Below are 20,537 nucleotides of genomic sequence, written 5' to 3'. Positions count from 1 at the left end.
GGGAGGATGCTTTCTGCGGTTGCAGTTGTCTGGGGAAGCTCACTAGGCTTGACGATCTGGTTTGATTTGAATAATTTATTAATAAGTTGGAAAAAACTAATTAAATTTGTTTATAATTCTAAAGTTAGAGCAGCTACAGGGACCCAGATGGAATAGAAGTGTAAGAGGAAGCACTTCAAAGGATTCTGAGCATGAATTTCCCCAGCCCCCCTTTCCTTCTAATGTGTGCACTTATGTGCTCTTTCTTCTCTTGTCTTCTCACTCTGTTTACCCATTTATTTCTGTCTCTCTATCACTCTGTATCTTTCTCTCTTGTCTCACACACACACTCACGCACAAACACACACACACACACACACACATCATCACACACTACGATCGCTACCACTACTACCATTACCACTACTGATCAGGGTTGGCAAGTGGGAATAACCCTTTTGGGAGAAGAGGGTTATTGAGTCACCTTCTATCATTCCCCCAGAAACTAATTCAGAGAGCTACTCATGATCTCATACTCACCTACTCATTCTTGCTTTCTGGACTCATGTTCTCTTTTTTCTTCTTAATTCAGAAATCATAAACTGCCAGGATTAGAAAGTACCTTCGAGGTCTGACTTCCTCAGTTTATAGAAGAGGAAACCACAAGAACAGGGTCATGAGTGACTCGCCCATGGGCACAGAGTTAGTTAGTGACAGAGCCAGGCTTAGGATCCAGGAAGCAAGGTATAAATACGAAGAGTAAGAAAAGAACACACAGTAGCTTTTCTCTTGATGCACTTCATTCAAAAGTCTCTTGCTAGCCCCCACAGTGATCATGCCTCTGCCCCATTATTTGCTCTGTCCCCAAGATCTGTGGTGGTTTACTAGAGTTCGGTATGCATAACTGGGAATTGACTGTGTTGATGGTGGCAGTGGTACTGGCGTTTTGGAATTGTTGATGCTGCCTTTTAAATCACATGGCCCCCTAAGTTATTTATTTCTGATGTTTCAAAATAGAACCCAAACCCACTGATCCTAGGCTAATAAGTAAGGTTGAATTTCCTTAACTGGTTCCTTCCAGACTGGGTGTCCATGAAAATCTGAGAGCTCTCAATTTTAAATAAAGCCTCTAGGCCAAGTTAGCAACATATGTGCCTACCTCTGCAATTCCTTCCTGTTAAACTACCAAGACCCAATGAGAGCTTAAATGCCAATTCAAATGTGCTATATGATGTGCTTGTCCTAATCAACATAAACATACCAAATCATCTTGTATTTTGTGGGGTGACTTGATACTTGGGATGACAGATATATTTATCATGTCTTTTTCTTTCTCTTTCCCTGCATTGCAAATCTGATAAATCACTGTCTGACTATAAGCAAATAGATCAATTAAGAAGTTCAGTCTGAATGCAAACTTCGGTTCTTCATCCAATCTCTGCTTTTCACCAAAGAAAGCTACTAGAATGTGCCTTTTTTTAAGAGCAGTTCTCTAGAATACACACCACTCAGTAAGGTAGGTCATAATAATAATAGCAATTATCACAAAGAGTACTTACTATGTGCCTGACACTGTGTTAAACCTGGACTAACTCAGTTAATTTCCATAAAAAAGGTTCTTCTATTAAAACCTCTTTGGAAATGGGGACTCTGAGACCCACCAAAATTAAGAACTTTGCCCAAGGCCATATAATTAGTAAGTGGAAGTATCAAGATTTGAACTCAGGTTTGTCAGCTTCTAAAATAGTAATCTATACTTTTAAGCAGTATGCTACACCACTTTAAAGTATTGGTGGACCCTTGTGAATGGCGACAGCATCAAAGAAATATAATTAATGGAGCCTTACCACTTAAACCAGTAAAAGATCTTTCCTCTATGCCCAATTTACTACCAAAGAGTAGGCCTAAGGGAAATTCTAGCATAATACACATTGAAGAATCATAATGAAAACTAATTTTAACTTTAGAATATCTATAAATAAAAATGAACCACAGTTAGGTTTTAAAAAATCTTTAAAATGGTTATTATTGCCTGGTTTTCTTAATAATGAGACTGAGTAGTGAGATTAACGTTATATAAACCTGAGTAGGATTTTTTTTTTGGCACATATTTTCTACTTGCTGAAGCAGTCAGATTTTATAAGGCAGTAGCTAAAAGCATACTAGAGTAAATGAAAACTATAAATATTAAAATGCAAAACTATTATGGCAAAAGTACAAACTTTTCTCTAGGAACCACTTGCGTTTAAATTCTGTACCAACTGAATTTTCCTATTACATTTTATTTTAAGAAAAAGTCAAATTCCATTCAGTATGAATACAAGTCTTACAATAACATCCTGTCTTTCACAGATAATTACTACTTCTCTCCTTGGATATAATCATTTGCATAACTGTGATTCATTTCAATAACGAAAAAGGATTATATGATCTTGGAGAAGCAAACATCATAAAAATTAAATTTACAGGAAATTAAAGAAATAAATATTCTATGTTAACAGATCTATTATTATCGACCAAAAGAATAATTTTTTTTAATCTTAAAGTCTATGTACTAACAGATAATCACTTGAGCCTACGTTACTCTTCAAATATCATCCAAAATTAAAATTTTATAACTCATTTTGAAATTACAGTATTGGAAAGAAGATCAGTAGTACCAGCTATAAGATAATCTTTATAATAAGTAAAAGCAGAGGGGAGAAAGCAGAAATATCAGTGTAATTTTGCCTCAGTAAAGTACAAGGCAAAACAGAAGCTACAGTTCACTTAAATGAAAGTTGGGCTATGTTAATACATGACCTCCTTATCTATCTGTTATGTTATCTTTGCCCTCTGCACTTTTGAGACTCAAATCCTGCACCCAATGGCCAAAATCTCCCTTGATCCCCCACTCTCTCTGATGATTGCGACTGATCCAGATGTTTTGCCAAGTCAGCACTGAGGAGTACCATGACTACGTGGCAGCCTCCAGCCTGTTCCTAAGGAAATTCTTGGGGATAATGGCAGTCATTTGGCTGTACTCCTAGCAAAACTCACCACTAAGTCACCACATACTGCACACCTCGGTCCATTGCTAAACCAGAGTTGGCTGAAATTTTTCTCTCTGCATTACCCACCCAACTGCCACCCATAACATCTTCTGGGTATGATTTTCCTGTGAAGAATCACTTGCTTTCAAGTCACAAAATCTGGCCAATTTATATAAATTTTGGCAAAAAGTAGGAAAATGTGTCTCTTAAAAATTAGTTTGTTGGCTGGACACAGTGGCTCACACTGTAATCCCAGCACTTTGGGAGGCCGAGGCGGGTGGATCACCTAAGGTCAGGAGTTTGAGACCAGCCTGGCCAACATGGTGAAATGTCATCCCTACTAAAAATACAAAAATTAGCCAGGCGTGGTGGTGGCTGCCTATAATTACAGCTACTTGGGAGGCTGAGGCAGGAGAATCGCTTGAACCCGGGAGGCGGAGGTTGCGGTGATTTGAGATTGCGCCATTGCACTACAGCCTGGGCGACAGAGTGAAATGGAGAAAAAAAAAAAAAAAAGGTTAGAAGTTAGTTTATTTATACTATTTTACAAAGCCTCTTCCTCCCACAGCCTAGAGGTAGACCAGGATAACAAAACTGTTCAAGTAAAATGAGATGAGTATGATAGTGCTCTAGACTATGAGGTACATGAAGGCAGAAACTGTACTAGTTTTGCTGATTTTGCTAAAGCCTAGCATTGCAAGTTCTAGATAAATCAGAATAAAGCTTCAGAAAAAATAAATACATGAAGAAATTATACCTAAAGCCTCCAAGTTTTTAAAGCACAGAAACAACGGAATTGTGTATCTTAACATATGAAGACTTAGAGCATAGTGGTTTAGAGTGCAGGCTTTGAAGTAGAAAAGACTTAGGCCGGGCGCGGTGGCTCACGCCTATAATACCCGCACTTTGGGAGGCCGAGGCTGGTGGATCACGAGGTCAAGAGATCGAGACCATCCTGGTCAACATGGTGAAACCCCGTCTCAACTAAAAATACAAAAATTAGCTGGGCATGGTGGCACACGCCTGTAGTCCCAGCTGCTTGGGAGGCTGAGGTATGAGAATTGCTTGAACCCAGGAGGCGGAGGTTGTGGTGAGCCGAGATCGCGCCATTGCACTCCACCCTGGGTAACAAGAGCAAAACTCTATCTCAAAAAAAAAAAAAAAAAAAAAAAAAGACAAGACTTGAGTGATGTTCCAGCAAGTCACTTAAACTGGTAACCTTAGGGAAGCCACTTAAACCCTCAGACCCTTCATTTTCTACATACAGTGGGAATAACAGGAGTATATGCACTACAAGGTTACTGACAGGATTAAGTAAGGTACTATATGTAAAATTCTTGACCAAGTGTAGTGGCTCATGCCTGTAATGCCAGCTCTTTAGGAGATCGAGGCAGGCAGATCACAAGGTCAGGAGATGGAGATCATCCTGGCCAACAGGGTGAAACCTCGTCTCTACTAAAAATACAAAAATTAGCTAGGTGTGGTGGCACATGCCTGTAGTCCCAGCTACTCGGAAGGTTGAGGTAGGTGAATTGCTTGAAACAGGGAGTCGGACGTTGCAGTGAGCAGAGAATGTGCCACTGCACTCCAGCCTGGCAATAGAGCGAGATTCCCTTTCAAAAAAAAAAAAAAATTCTTGGCCTAATGCCTGGTACAGAAACTGTTGGCATTATTACATTATTATCTAATATTATCGCTATTACTATTGAGTTGTAGTGCCAACATATGATTTAGGATACAGGTGCCAAAGTCATGAAAATCCTTTCAAAAACTGTACAGACAAGATTAAAAAGCCATTCCTTTTCTACTTTATAAAAAATCCCATTCATGGAAACTCATTAATTCCAATTGCCATTTATTTGTATAGATACATCATTTCACTTCTGTGATGATGAATGTAAAAGCGTTATACATATTCACATGATTATTTTGCTATTATGTGTCCTGCTTGCCTTTTTGGGACTGATTATATATGCTTTGGGAAAAATAGCAGAATGTGTTCCTATAACTCTCTGAGGAAATGGATTAATCATGAAATTTAAACACATAAAAGATTCAGCTGAGACTCATGTAGGTAAGTTTCATTTATTTGAAAAGAAAATTGATCTCAAAGCCACGTCTCCATGGGCCACAGAAAGTATATTTCTAACAAGAAGAAATTTTTTGGCCTCTATTCATGTAGCCATTATTTTTCTTCTCAAACAAAGCTACAGATTGACCGTAGCTTCAATTTGTCATTTTAAATGCATCAGTTATTGGGTAAAACACTAAATATCAGAGATATTAGGAAGAATATTTTTCCATAATCCTTTATTTTCTCTGAGGAGGGATTATATCACTAGGCCTCTTGCCCCATCACTTACTCCGCTCCACGTGGGTGCAGTGAGTTACCTGGTGGGTGGGTTTTAGCCATTAAACTAAAATTACGTTAGTGGGCAAATAATCTACATTGGTAAGGATTCTCCTTCTTACTTCAGATCAAACCAGTGTGAGGCAGCAACTCTGGGCAGATTGCATGCTGTGCAAACCCAAACTTACCCTTAGGCACACAGGTCCAAGATTGTAGGGGAGTGGAGTAAAGTAAGCCACTGCCTCAAGTATAACTTAGTGATAAATGTCATGATTAGATCTTCTGGTCACGATGTTTATTATTATTATTATTTTATTGTACTTTAAGTTCTGGGATACATGTGCAGGTTTGTTGCATAGGTTTACACATGCCATGGTGGTTTGCTGCACCCATCAACCCGTCATCTATATTGGGTATGTTTATTATTCCATTGGTGAATAGTATGTATTTTTGTTTCAGCTAGACATCTGAAGGGTCCTTCTTCAAATGAGACTCAGCCTGATTTCTTCTCTATGTGTAGGACAGAGTATGTAACATTTATGTAAGATGCTGAGGGAAGTAGCTAGTGTGAGGAAGAGCATTGGGCTTCAGAGTAAGACAGAGGCAAATTTTAATCTTGCTCTGAAACTTTCTACCTTTTTTGAATTAGGACAAATTTCTCTTGGCTTCAGTTTCCTTATTTGTTAAAATAAGGGCAATAATATGAACTCAACATTTTTGCAAAACTAAATGTGCTTATGAATGTCTGGTACCTGGTCAACTCTCAATAAATACTGCTTTCATAGGAATATTTATTAATTTTTATTACCATATCATCATCAAAACATTGTTTTAGCATATGCCCTCTGTAGGTTGTCATGCTCCCATGCATGACTCAAGCATGTGCCTGATATTTTGTGCAAACCCAGGTAAATAGCTCAGCTCTGAACTGGTGCAGAATCCAGCGCCTGTAGCCAATACGATGTCCTTTCTCCAGAACGTTTTATGCTCTTTGGGGAAAGGAAAGTAAAGGTGTTACGGCTCTACATTATTTCAGAGGCCTTTGGCTCCACATAAGTAATGTCTTTAGAGATAAAATTCAAGAAAAGGAGAAAGATTTTAAAAGTTGGTATCTGTGCCTTACCAAGGACAGCTCTGTCTGACTCCAGACGCCACACTCTTAAATCCCATATTGCCTTTTCCTGGTGTATTTCTGGAAAGAATAGCTCCTAATTTTTAAAATATGTTATAGGAAATACTTTTCTGCTTTCAAAGTGTGGCATGATCTCAGTTCTCCTAAGACTGGTTGTAAATAAGCCTTGGTCTACTGTAATAAACACACATATTTAAAGTTATGCAAATAGAACAAAATCATATTTCAGATCAAAGGAATAGTCTCTGAATAACCATCATCAAGTGGACAAAAGCATGAAATGCCAGGAACATAAAGATACCAACTAAGACATGATTAATCAATGTAGTACACTGTATGAAGAGTATTCTATTGGCTGCTGATTTATATAAAATATCTGCCTAAGACTTCTATAGGCCAATAAATGAAAGAAGGAACTATTAGAGAATCAAGTCAAAAAGCAGATGGAAATTATAGTGGCATTCATTTGTTGTACCTCCATACGGATAGATAAATTAAAATAAAAGCTCACATCAGAGTCTTTTTTTAATAAAAAAATAAATTAAGTGCAGAATTGCTGAGTCATTACACCATCTAGACTGTAACCAAAATTATATTTTCAGGTCTGAAACAATGATTATGAGCCATTAATAAAAGATGAGATGACAGGATAACATGCTTCATGAGGTGGGAAAACAGTGTATCACTCTTGGAAACTGGGAATGTCAGAAGAAGCAAATATCCAAAAGAAGATAGCCAACACGAGAGATAAGGACAAAACTGCTTGGCACTGTGGTCAGGGGTGCAAAAATAGTTGTATCTTCGGCACCTCATTAATATCACTGTAGCTATGAGAAGGAGGTAAATACATAGTAGAGCTTAAATACAATGCCTCAGAAAACTTGGCATCTCTATGAGCACAGCTGAGCTAAATCAGAATAAGGAATAAACTCTAACCAATTTTTTGTGCACAAGCAACACAACAAAAAAAGGTGCAGCAGAGAAATTATCAAACACTATCTCTTCGATGAAAGGCGAGGGGCAGGACTATGAAAAGGTTCCAAGGAGAAAGAAAAAGCAAGTAGGAAAGCACATAAAATAACTATAGATCTGAATAATATTCATAAGAACCAACATTTATTATTTCCTAGGTATTAAACACATCATTAAATGTTTTATTACAAAATATTTTTTGATGCAGCAACCCTGAAAGTGAAATCCTATTATAGGCATGTTACAGAAGAAACTGAAAGTTACAGAAGTTAAGTAACTTACACCTAGCTCTGCCTGACTCTAGAGTTTATAATCTTAAATGTTATGTAGTCTCTTCTCAGTGTCTTCTCCAGGAGTAGTGTTTGATTTTTAAAATAGATTTTGAATCATTATAACTCTGCGTATTTAACTTAGAAGACCAGGCCATATCCTGTGTGAGTGGTTCTTATAAGGCCTCTTATTTTTGTCCCAGTGCTTATTGAGAAGGTGAAAGATTTTTATTAGGCAATATATTTGACCTAACTGTGTGACTTTTCAGAAGGATGACTTTGACATTTCAAAGTGAGATGGAGCATTAGAAAGCTACATATATTTGGTATAAAAAAAGAAAGCAATTTATGGAGCTTCAAAACAGCATAATTTTTTCCAAGGAAAAAAACCCTCCTCCTCTGAAAAATCACCTGAATAGATTATATATTTGCAATGCTGAGAAAAAAATGAATGGATTTGATAATAGTTGCTAACTCTGAATTTTGTTAAGTACCTGTCAATAAATTATCTCCACAAATGTTCACAGTGCCAGCTACATGCAGAAACACATACAAGCACACACAGAGAGACACACACACATTTAACTTTTAATCACATAAGATGGACAGACAATTCCTGTACTGGTCTGAACCAGAGCTTGGCTGGAAGTGAACTGGGCCAGAGATAACACAGTGTTATTGAAGATATGGAGAAGCCCTAGCAAAAATAATCTGCAATATAATGCGGGGAAAATTAATAAGTGCTATTGAAAACAGGCAATACTCAAAGATTCAACAAAGCAAACCTGTAACTTCAGTCAGACAAGTTTATAAACAACTGATAGGGGTTAGTATTTGAAAACTGCACTTAAGACAAAGACTCCAGCCTCAGGAAGGATTCTAAGAGAGTGAACTGGGGTGGTGTTCACCAGGATACCATCAATTGAAAACCCAGGCAAGGATTTTACAGTGGCTTGGGTGAGCAATTTTGAAACTATCTTCTGTAATATTCCAGGTTTGAGCAAATGAATAAATATATTGAGGATGATAGATGATGGGAGCTAAATTTCTCAGTATTGGGGAACTTACAAATATAGAAATAGAGGATACAAAGATACAAAAATATACCCTATGGAGCTGAATTAGAATTGAGAATATAAGTATGAAATAGTATGGGGTAATTGAGAGATTATACACACACACACACACACACACACACACACACACACACACACATATATAGGGAGGGAGGGGGAGAGAGAGAGAGAGAGAGAGAGAGAGAGTGAGTGTGTGTGTGTGTGTGTGTGTATTTGCTACAGGAAAGGGGTCCCGAACTAGACCCCAAGAGAGGGTTCTTGGATCTCCTGCAAGAAAGAATTCAGGGAGAGTCCACAGTGCAAAGAAAAAGAAAATTTATTAAGAAAGTAAAGTGGCAAAAGAGCAGCTACTCCATAGACAGAGTATGATGCTCCCAAAAGTAAGAGGAGAAATGTGTCCACCCTAGGTACAACGCTTGTGTATATGTAGGATAGAAACAGATATTGGGGACATGTGCTCTGCTACAAGGGTTGGTGATAAAGGATTAATTTTCTTAATTACCGTATTTTGCAAGAATCAACATTATTATCTTCAAAGCAAAATTAGGAATGCCCTTGTTCTCCAGATATGGAGATATCTGAACACTCCCAAGTCTGGGTCTGTTTCAGTAAACATCATTAATTGGTTCCCTTAACCATAAACATCTAGAGGCTAAGAACACCTAATTTTCTGGGAATACAACCCAGCAAGTCTCAGCCTCATTTTTCTAGTCCTCACTCAAAATGGAGTTCCTCTGGTTCAAACAGCCCTGACATACTCATCCCTCGGTATCCACAGAGGATTGGTTTCAGGAACTCCCACAGATAACAAAATCCACATATGCCCTAGTCTCTGATATAAAATGGCATAGTCTTTGCATATAACCTATGCACATTGCCCCATATACTTTAGATAATCTCCAGATTACTTATAATACCCAATAAGATGTAAATGCTCTGTAAATAGTTGTTATACTGTATTGCTTAGGGAAGAATGAGAAGGAAGAAAACTACATGTTCAGTACAGATGTAATCATCCTTTCTTTTTTTGAAAATTTTTTTATCTGTAGCTGGTTGAATCCACAGATGGGGAAACCATGGATGTGAAGGGCCAACTCGTGTGTGTGTGTGTGTGTGTGTGTGTGTGTGTGTGTGCGCGCGTGTGCATGGGCACATGAGCGTGTGTGTGTGTAGGCGGCTGTGGAGAGAGGAAGAGAGAGTGAGAGAGAGTAAAAGAGAGAGAGAAGCATAATATAAACAACTGGGGAATCTGGGTAAAGGATATATGAGAATTTCTTACACTATGCTTGCAAGTTTTCTGTAAAGATTAATTTACAACAAAATAAATGTTTAAAACAAGCAAACAAAAAATCTCATGAAAGATACTTGGGATTCCGTCTTGGAGGTCTGAATAGTTTTCAGCATCCAGTGCATGAAGGCATTGAATCTAGAATCTAGGTAGGGGCTGAGGCATGCAGTAGATAATAAAGAAACCAAGTTTTTGGCAACAGGGTATAAAATAAAGATTACTCAGCAAGGCAAGAACTCAGTTGACAAAACCATAGTGTAAAGTCAAAAAAGAACCAGCAACACAGCTAATTCAGTCCTGGGCAGGTAATGTTACTAGCATAAGGCTTTGTTTGGTCCTCCTGCCTACTGACAGGTTTACCATCTAAGATTTTGAATGTCTATGTTCAGAAATGGCCCTGTAAAGCTAAGAAGGCTACATGGATTTGGAAACAAGAACATTATTACAGTAGATTAGGGAGAAGTATTACGCAGCTGCACAATGTAACAGTCTAAATAAGCTGAGACCAGTTGGAACACAGACTTTTAAGCTTATTTCTGTAACCCTCCAAGAAAGAAAATTTAGAATGTAGTCATCCTAGAATTTTAAAAATCATCAGACTTTGCCTTTTGCTAACAAAGCATAAGTCAATGTATGGGTAGACAGAAACATTTCTTTCTTTTTTTTTTTTTTTTTTTTTTTTTTTTTTTTTTTTTTGCTTTATTATCTTTCATGTCCTTCAGTACCAGAAGGTAAAGAAACCATCTATATTTATATTCATGGTTCTCAATCAGAGCTAAACCATGAAGTCACCTGAAAGACTTTATGAAATAATAATGCTTGTGCCTGATTCCTAGAGATTCTATTTCATTGGTCTGGGATAGGGACCAAACACTATGATTTTCTTAATCTCCTCAGATGATCTAATGTTCATCAAAGCTGAAAACTGCCAGTCTAGACATTGCTTCTCAATATGTTGTCTCTGCACCATCTCTATCAAAATCATCTGGAATACTTATTAAAAATGCAAAATCCTGTATCCAAATCCACACTTACTAAATCTGGATTTTGAGGGTGGGACATTTTTAGCAAGTTTTCAAGCAATAGATTTGCTCACTGAAAACCTCTTTTTTGAATACTTGCACAGTTCACTTTGAAAAGGCAAGGCTAGTTCTCCAGGGGAGATGTATATATTTACCACATTTCTGTTTTCAGGCTATTACATCACTGATTCTATGAAACTAGGGTCTCTTGATAATGTGATATATTATGACAGATTAAATTTCCTGGGAAGGTTGGTACATTTTGAAAGAATAATGCAAGGCTTTCATTCTGATCTTAACAAAGAAGTGAAACACTTTAATATTTCTTTGCTTAGAATTCTATTAGAAGTCAAATATTATGGAAGGCTTGCAGAACAGTGAGGCATAGTATTTCATCAGCAGGACTGCTGTTACCTTATAATAATGACAAAAAATTTGTCAACCCTTGAGATATACCCTATACCCTCCATCAAAGAATAATTTCACAAATTCTTGAAATGATGATGGCTAATTTCCTAATATCCCGCTAGTAAATAATGCAAGTAAGGGAATTGCCTATGAGCTGATGAAGTCCATGATCTGTGCTGTAAAGGATGAAGAAATAAGATATAGTGTTCTGAATCCTGCAAGTCAAAAAGAAATGATAGAAACAGTGAAGATGATTTTATGGAGAATAAAAAAGCATTGGTTTTAGCATTCAATCCATTAATTGTGCATAAAGAAAGCCATATCGTACTGCTCAAGACATTTATTTGTTGTACCTAAAAACTCACATCAGAGTCCAAAAAAAAGTCCCGCAGCATTGCTGAGGTCATTTCACCACCTACATTTTAACTAAAACTACATTTTCAGATCTGAAATAGTGATTCTGGGCCATTAATGAAAGGTTAGATGACAGGATAGCATGTTTTATAAGGTGGGAAAAGAACATATCACATTATAGGGAACTTCTACGAACTGAAATCAGTTAAACAAGTTCTGGCACTTATCCAGAGAACTACTGCTACAGGGATATCTATGCTATGCAAAATGCCTTGCCCTCCTGAGTTCTGTGGGTAAAACTTCCACAAACTGATGAGAACATACTGAGATTAACTGTTCTTCCTATTTCTAAGCAATAATTCCCTTTGCTGAATCTGGCTACATTAATGTGTCCTAAAAAAACCAATTGTTTTAACTCCTTAATATACTAAAGAGTTAAGCAGCATATAAAGATAATAACATTCTCCCCATGTATTTGACATCTATGTACCTGCATCTGGGAAGTGTTACAAAGAAAAAAGAACAAGTTCACCATAATTAGATTTCTATTAACACAACTTTTTAAATTTTTAAACTTTGTGTACATATAGTAAGTATATATATTTATAGGGGAAAAGGAGATGCTTTGACACAGGCATGCAAAGCATTGCAATCACATCAGAGAAAATGGGGTATCCATCCCCTCAAGCGTTTATCCTTTGTGTTATAAACATTCCAGTTACACTCTTTTAGATATTTTTCAAATGTGCAACTAAACTATTTTGGCTATAGTTGCCCTGTTGTGCTATCAAATACTAGGTCTTATTCATTCTTTCTAACTATTTTTTGTACACATTAACTATCCCCACCTCCCCGCTCACCGTCCCCCCAACTCCCCTTCTCAGCCTCTGGTAACCATCCTTCTACTCTGTCTCTGTGTGTTCAATTATTTTAATTTTTGGATCCAACACATAAGTGGGAACATGTGATGTTTGTCTTTCTGGGCCTGAATATTTCACTCAATATAATGACCTTCAGTTCCATCCATGTTGTTGCAAATGACAGTCTCATTCTTTGTATGGCTGAATAGTACTCCATTGTATATAAGCACTACATTTCCTTTATCCATTCATCTGCTGATGAGCACTTAGGTTGCTTCCAAATATTAGCTATTGTAAACAGTGCTGCAACGAACACAGGAGTGCATCTGCCTTTTTTATTTACTGGGAAAAGAACCAGCATACATCTTCAGTATGTCCTTTCTTTTGGAATATAACCAGCAGTCATATTGCTAGATCATATGGTAGCTCAATATTTAGTTTTTTGGGAGCCTTCAAACTGTTCTCCATAGTGGTTGTACTAATTACATTCTCACCAATGGTGTACAAAAGTTCCCTTTTGTGCACATCCTTGCCAGCATACAATACTGCCTGATTTTTGGATAAAAGCCATTTTAACTGGGGTGAAATGATATTTCATTGTAGTTTTGATTTGTATTTCTCTGATGATCAATGATGTTGTGCATCTTTTAATATGCCTGTTTACCACTTGTATGTCTTTAAGAAATTTGTTTTCAAATATTTTACCCATTTTCTGACCACATTATTAGATTTGTTCTTATAGAGCTGTTTGAACTCTTTATGTATTCTGGTCTTTAATCCCTTGTGAGATGGGTAGTTTGAAATTTTTTTCCCATTTTGTGGATTGTCTCTTTACTTTATGTCCTTTGCTGTGCAGAAGCTCTTTAACTTGGTGCGGTCCCATTTGTCTATTTTTGCTTTGGTTTCCAGTACTTATAGGGTATTACTCAACAAATGTTGGCCCAGACAGATGTCTTGTAGAGTTTCCCTAATGTTTCATAGTAGTTTCATAGTTTGAAGTCTTAGAGTTAAGTATTTAATCCATTTTGATTTGATTTTTGTATATGGTGAGAGATAATAGTCTAGCTTTACTCTTCTGCATATAGATATCCAGCTTTCCCAGCACCATTTATTGAAAAGACTGCCTTTTCCCCAGTGTGTGTTCTTGATACTGTCTCAAAAATGAGTTCACTGTAAGTGTGTGAATTTGTTTCTGGGTTCTCTGTTCTCTTCCATTGGTCTATGTGTCTGTTTTTCATGCCAGTACCATGCTGTTTTGTTTAATAAAGCTCTGTAGTTTAATCTGAAGTCAGGTAATGTGATTTCTCTAGTTTCATTTGTTTGTTCAGGATAGCTTTGTCTATTCTTGGTCTTTTGTTATTACCATAGCTTTTTAAATTTAATTATGTGCCATGATTACACGTTTCAACCTGTAAACTGACTAGTGAGCCTGGATTTATGCTAGGAAATGCAAATGGACTTTATAGTAATTCAAACACATTTTCCTTTACCATAACTACAATTTTTTAAATATTATTCCTATCACTTGCCACCAGTTTTTCATTCCAATAAGTACATTTTCACCAATGTTAGGTATATGATTAATATTTTCTAATATATACATATATGCATATATAGGTAACCCATGTTTTTAAATACAGATCTTAAGTAAGACTGTAAATGAACTTCTCTACATATGTCAATTTCTAGTGGTTATTCAATAACAGACAAAAATATATAGATACACACATCTGTAGGAAAAAAACTAGTGAGAAAATTGAAAAAATAAACAGTGAGTCAGAATGAGAAGAATGTTTTTCTCCACAGCTTCTATAACACTATTTTAATTAAGCATTGATCACACCATAGAACTGAGGCTAGATAGTGAATATGAAGAATATACTAAAACATTCTTACAAATTATTGATTGTGCCGAAAATATTTGGAATGTTTTCAAAGGAAAGACTAGAACTTTTAAGTAGCATTTCCAATAATAATTTAAGCACAGACACTGTTCATGATTATTACTAGATGCTACCAGTTTGCTTTAATTAGAAATTAGCCTGTTTGTGTTATTGCCCTAAAATCAGAAGATAGCCTTTATTTTCTTTCATTTGTCAAGTAATGTTTAAGCATCTACTATGTGACTGACATTTGGCTAAGCACTGGGAACACAGTCATGAACAAAGCGGAAGAGAAGTTAAGAGGCATCTGAGAAACATAAACTTGATGTTCAAAGGCTCATTCCAGTTAAAGAAGCATGAAGCATGGCTGCCATATTCATTTGAGCATTAAGAGAGTAGAAAATCAGCTGAAAAAAGGAAAATATCAGATAGTTTCTAGGGTTAAAAGGCAGTTTCATGTGATATCGATTTTTCTAAAGGCAGTAGCTGTACCTAGAAGCCTATGCTTTATAATGTGATTTATGTACATTTTGCATTATGTTTTGTTTACCGCTTAATGAAATGGTATATTAACAATTATTTCATATATAAGGCATTAAACTCTTCATTTTTATACATCAGATCCATAGGCCCTGTCTAGAAGTATCTACAAGAATGTGGAAGCTAATCATTCACTAGCTGCAAACTTCTCCTAGGTCAACTCTACTTCTGTGACACCAGCATTACATAAGACTACTTTGTTAAAGCTGGGACAAGGAACACTGAGAAAGAAAAGATACTGACTTGGAATACTGATAGAGCCAGGGTGAAATTAGCAACTGAAATTTGATGTGATGAGTGTTCAGATGAAAAGTTTGGACTGGAAATGATAACCATTGATGATGAACAAAGATGTCCAGAAACATGATTTCAGCAAACTGACACAAGAACAGAAAATCAAACACTGCATGTTCTCACTCATAGATGGGTGTTGAACAATGAGAATACATGGACACAGGGAGGGGAGCATCACACACTGGGGTCTGTCGGGGGGAAATAGGGGAGGGACAGCACAGGGTGGGGAGTTGGGGAGAGATAGCACGGGGAGAAATGCCAGATATAAGTGACGGGGAGGAAGGCAGCAAATCACACTGCCATGTGTGTACCTATGCAACAATCTTGCATGTTCTTCACATGTACCCCAAAACCTAAAATGCAATTAAAAAAAAAACAAAAATCTTCTTATGTATACACTGTAATATAATATATACCTGTGATTTATCACTTGTTCAGAGGTACTTTGCACTACTTAAACAAATCCCTGGAACCTATAAATGGTGCCTTATATGGAAAAAGGGTTTTTGCAGATGTGATTATTAAGTTAAAGATCTTAAGAGGAAGAGAGTATCCCAGATTATGTGAGTTGGTCCTAAATACAATCATTGGTGTACCCATAAGAAAGAGACAAAGGAGATAACAAATGCACACACAGGAGAGAGTAACATGAGGACAGAGGCAGAGATTGGAGTGATACAGCCACAAGCCAAGGAATACCAGCAGCCACCAAAACCTAGAAGGGGCAAGGAACATATTCCCCTGTAGATCCTATAGAAAGGGTATAGGCCTCACCTGCTCACACCTTACTTTTGGCCCAGTGATACCTGAGTTTGGACTTTGGTCTCCAGAACTATGAGATAATAAATTTTTGTTATTTTAAGCCATAGAAGTCTGTGATAGTTTGTTGCAACAGCACAGGAAACTTTATACAAATACTTTACATGATCGGCATGTGGTATGGGAGCATTCAGTCACTACTGAGAGATACAAACAAAAAGGAGCCACAGCTGAGTCCCTGAAGTCATAACTCTAAAACAACACCTCCTTAAATCTCTGGTGGTGGTAACAGAAGAAAACAGGATGCCATGAACTTTTGGTATAGTTCCCAAGAGTTATTATAAAATGTTCATTAAAAAATCCTAAAGCCAGAATAAAAAAAAAATCTATTCATTCTTCCCATTTCCATGGCTTTCAGTATTTTTTCTTATTTGACTTTGTTATGTATTTTCTTCCTGATAGAATCTTTTACATACATAAATACTTTAATAAAATCTCTCAGTTGTGGCTATTAACATTTTTTCTTTGGTGACAATTTTCCAAGAAAAATGATGGGTTATACCTTTTTAAAATTTAATAGTAGACACAAACTAAAGCAGAAAAGCAAGGCATAACCTAAGTTGATCTAGAGAAACATGAAGTATTTAGATCTAACATTGGTTAAATATGTTACTCGGGAACTCACACCAGGGTACAAATAGCCATGGCCCCAAGGGTGATATAATTAGAAAAAGAGACACAGTTTGTTTGTCTGGGGTTAAAATCTTGAATTATTTTATTGACAATGACACCTAAAATCCAAGTAAAAGCTGTAAGCATTTACAATGGCTTATATGAGTTACTTCTATCTCGACAGTACACAATTCCTTCCAAATTCATCAGCCTCATCAAACACTGACGCACACATATTAGAATTGTACAACCAACCTTGAGCATCTGATTATAATTATATACCTTTTTGGATTCCTTGCATCTTGTGACATGTAGTACCCACCTATTAGAAATGGACAGGTTGCTAGATCACTGGTGCTCAACATTGATTGTATATGGGAATCACATGGTGAAGTCTTACAAACACTATGCCTCAGATTGAGCCTTAGAGATTCTAGTTTCTCATGTATTCTGGACATCAGGATGTTTAAAAATCCCTCTAGCTGTTTCTGAAGTGCAGATAAGGCTGGAAATAATCTGGGCACCAAGGAGATTGCTTAATCCAGAGATATTCAAACTGTAATGTGCACATGAATCACCTGGGGAAAAACTGTGAAAATACAGATTCCGATTCACTGTAATAGGAAATTACGTTCTGCATTTTTCACATGTCCCCAAATGATGATGATGCTGGTTGCTGTGTGCTACACTTTGAGTAGCAAGAGCCAAGATCGTTGCTTTTCCATTTATAGGAAGTGATTAATATTAGGAAAGTCTCTATGTAAGACTGCTTTTAACAAGAAACAGGGGCTCTGGTTGTCCCATGGACTTCAATGGCTCTGTCTACCTCAGGTACTACCCACTTACCACTCGACCAGGATCAAGGGAAGTGATGTCCTGGCTCATCTGTGACCCATTTTCCTGAACAACAATGGCACAATAGTTGCATGTCTTTGTCTGAGACCCACAATTTCATTACCAATATCCAATACCTATAGATAAGATAAATATCAGAATTACATATATAGAAGAATATATAAACTATGTGTGCATTGCCAAAAGGGATGCAGGTTATCATCAGGTAGCTCTGTCCATAAATAAGAATATTTAGGCTGCTCAAGAGCTAAAAACCATAGTCAATGTAAACAAAAGGAAGAGGAAAAGATCAAGGGAAATTTGAAAGAGTTGCTAAATTCAAACATTTGCCCTTTAAGCGGCTTCCCAGTACTGTTCAAATCAGTTTGTGATCTCCATTAATAAGCCTACCATACTCAGCTGTTTAGAGACTAGCACAAAGGGGATAACCAGGAAAGAAAGAACTTTATCATTTCTACATCTTTGAAAGTTTCACTAATATGTGCATTCTCTGGAGCTAGAGGAGAGATGTAAATGGTTATACTGTTGTTTGCAGCATGTACACAGTGGGATTTATTTTATTACTTATTAAAGCTCATAGTTTAAAATGTGTTTCAACACGTTGGAAAAGGAAAAATCTTTTACTATATGGTTAATAATTTTTCCAACTAATTGCCCATAAATATTCTGCTTAGTTTATTTTTCTGAAAGGTAAAATTAAATTATTGCTGCCACCAACAGGGTATTTTAATTTCCATTTGAACAAGATACAGGTGAAATGCTACAGATAAAATTCAAAGTAAATAGTGACTCATTCTAGGAGTTGCTGGGAATTCCCCAAATGCTATGCTTGTAAAATGGCCTGCATAGAAATATAGTCATATAGGGATATTGTGTCTTTTGTGCAGACCCACTTTTAATGCCATGAAATTAATCTGACACAAGTTGAAGGTATGTGTCTCTAAATTCACTTGGACCATTTTAATCAATAATTAAATCATATAATTTTGTCTCTTTGTTTTATTCACTGTGTCTCACAGTGAGTAAAATCATAAAATTAGTATGCTCAAAATGGAAAAGAAGCTTAAATAACTCAGCTCCCATATTTTATACATATGGAAACAAATTCAAAGATCTTAAGTAGTTGGCCCAAGATTATAGAACTCAATAATAACATAACCAAGACTGGAACCAAGTTATCTTGATTTTTGTTCACTGATCTCTATATCGTGAATTAACATATGTCAGCTAAGTTTGAGAGGATAATGATAGATATTGATGAGACGGTGACATAGACATGCTGTGTGTCAAAGCTATTCCATAGACAGTACCATTAGAGTGTTTCCATTGTTCATCAGGCATCACCCAAAATGCAACTGAGCCTAGTGTGACATTATTTTTAGTATATTTTCATACTACAAATATAGATATTTGTAAAGTATTTGACGAGGATTTTAAAATCTTTATGTGAGCCACTCTACGTAAGTTTTAAGGCATAACACTATCTACTTGAATCATCTATAAACTTGAAGAGCCTTAAGAGGGGTACCTGATGAATGAGTAGAAATGGATATTGACTTAAGTTTTAATGAAAAAGTTTCCCCATTTTAGTTGATAATACATATGGTTAAATTTCTCTGTTTTTCTGATTTCTCTGCCTATTAGTCCATTTCTACAATGGCCACCGTTGAATGAATTAGCATCATTTTGTTGACAATTTCTAAGAGTATCAAATTGTGTTGCATAGAAGAAAACTGTTTTCTCTATTATTATCATTTTAAAAATGAGTTTCAATCTTTCAGAAATTTAAGTACACCTATGAAATTATTTGATATCTTCATATCACTCCCTCAAATATAGTCTATGATATATGTTTCTTTTTACAGAATTTGGAAGACTGTATTTGTTTATAAACTGCAGTGCTGCAAAATTATTCTTTAAAATTAGTTTCATTAAACATTAAATATACCTTCAATATTAGAATGATATCACCTTTTAAATAAAGGAAGCCTGGAAATAGTATTGATCCATGGCATGATGTTTTTCAACCAAATGTATCCTTACTGTATTTTATTTATCTGTGAAAACACGTAAAATTTCTCTACAAGTCAAAGTTCAAATTATAATTTCATAGTGACCAGAATTCCAGGATCAACATTTATTTGAATTGTCTGAGTATTTTATGTACAGAAGACTAAATTTTTCAGATATTTTTCTAAATAGTAAGGTTAAATTTGGAATTTCTTCTTTTGGATTTTTTATTTCAATAGATTTAGGGGTACAAGTGGTGTTTTGTTAGATGGATGAATTGTATAGTGGTAAATTCCAGGCTTTTAGGGTACCTATCACCCTAATAGTGGACATTGTACTCAATAGATAATTTTTATCATAGAAAATTTTAGGCTGAAATATCTACTTTAACAATTTCATTGGAATATATTTTATCTACCAGAAACCACATATATGTAAAAGTGTGTGATCTGATGAGTTTTGATAAATGTCCACCCTTGTTTTCACCACCTTATAGTCAAGTTATTGAACATTCTCAACACCCTTCAGGGTTTCTTCATGTCTCTTTGTCCCAGTGGGATGTTTCAAATTAAAGCTCTCATTAATATTTGTGTACAATTATTGGTGTGGCCATGTGTTTCCATTCCTTTTGGGTAACTATCCCAGAGTGGAAGGGTCATGTCATATGTTAAGTACATATTTAACATTTTAAGAAGCTACTAAACTGTTTGCCAAAGTGATTGTAGCATTTTACATTTTTCTCAGCAGTGTATTATAGTTTTACTTTCTCCATGTTTTGATGC

The sequence above is a fragment of the Cebus imitator genome, unplaced genomic scaffold (assembly GCF_001604975.1).
Source record: "Cebus imitator isolate Cc_AM_T3 unplaced genomic scaffold, Cebus_imitator-1.0 Scaffold154, whole genome shotgun sequence".
NCBI classification, from domain to species: Eukaryota; Metazoa; Chordata; class Mammalia; order Primates; family Cebidae; genus Cebus; species Cebus imitator.
This window is presented reverse-complemented; position numbering follows the sequence as displayed.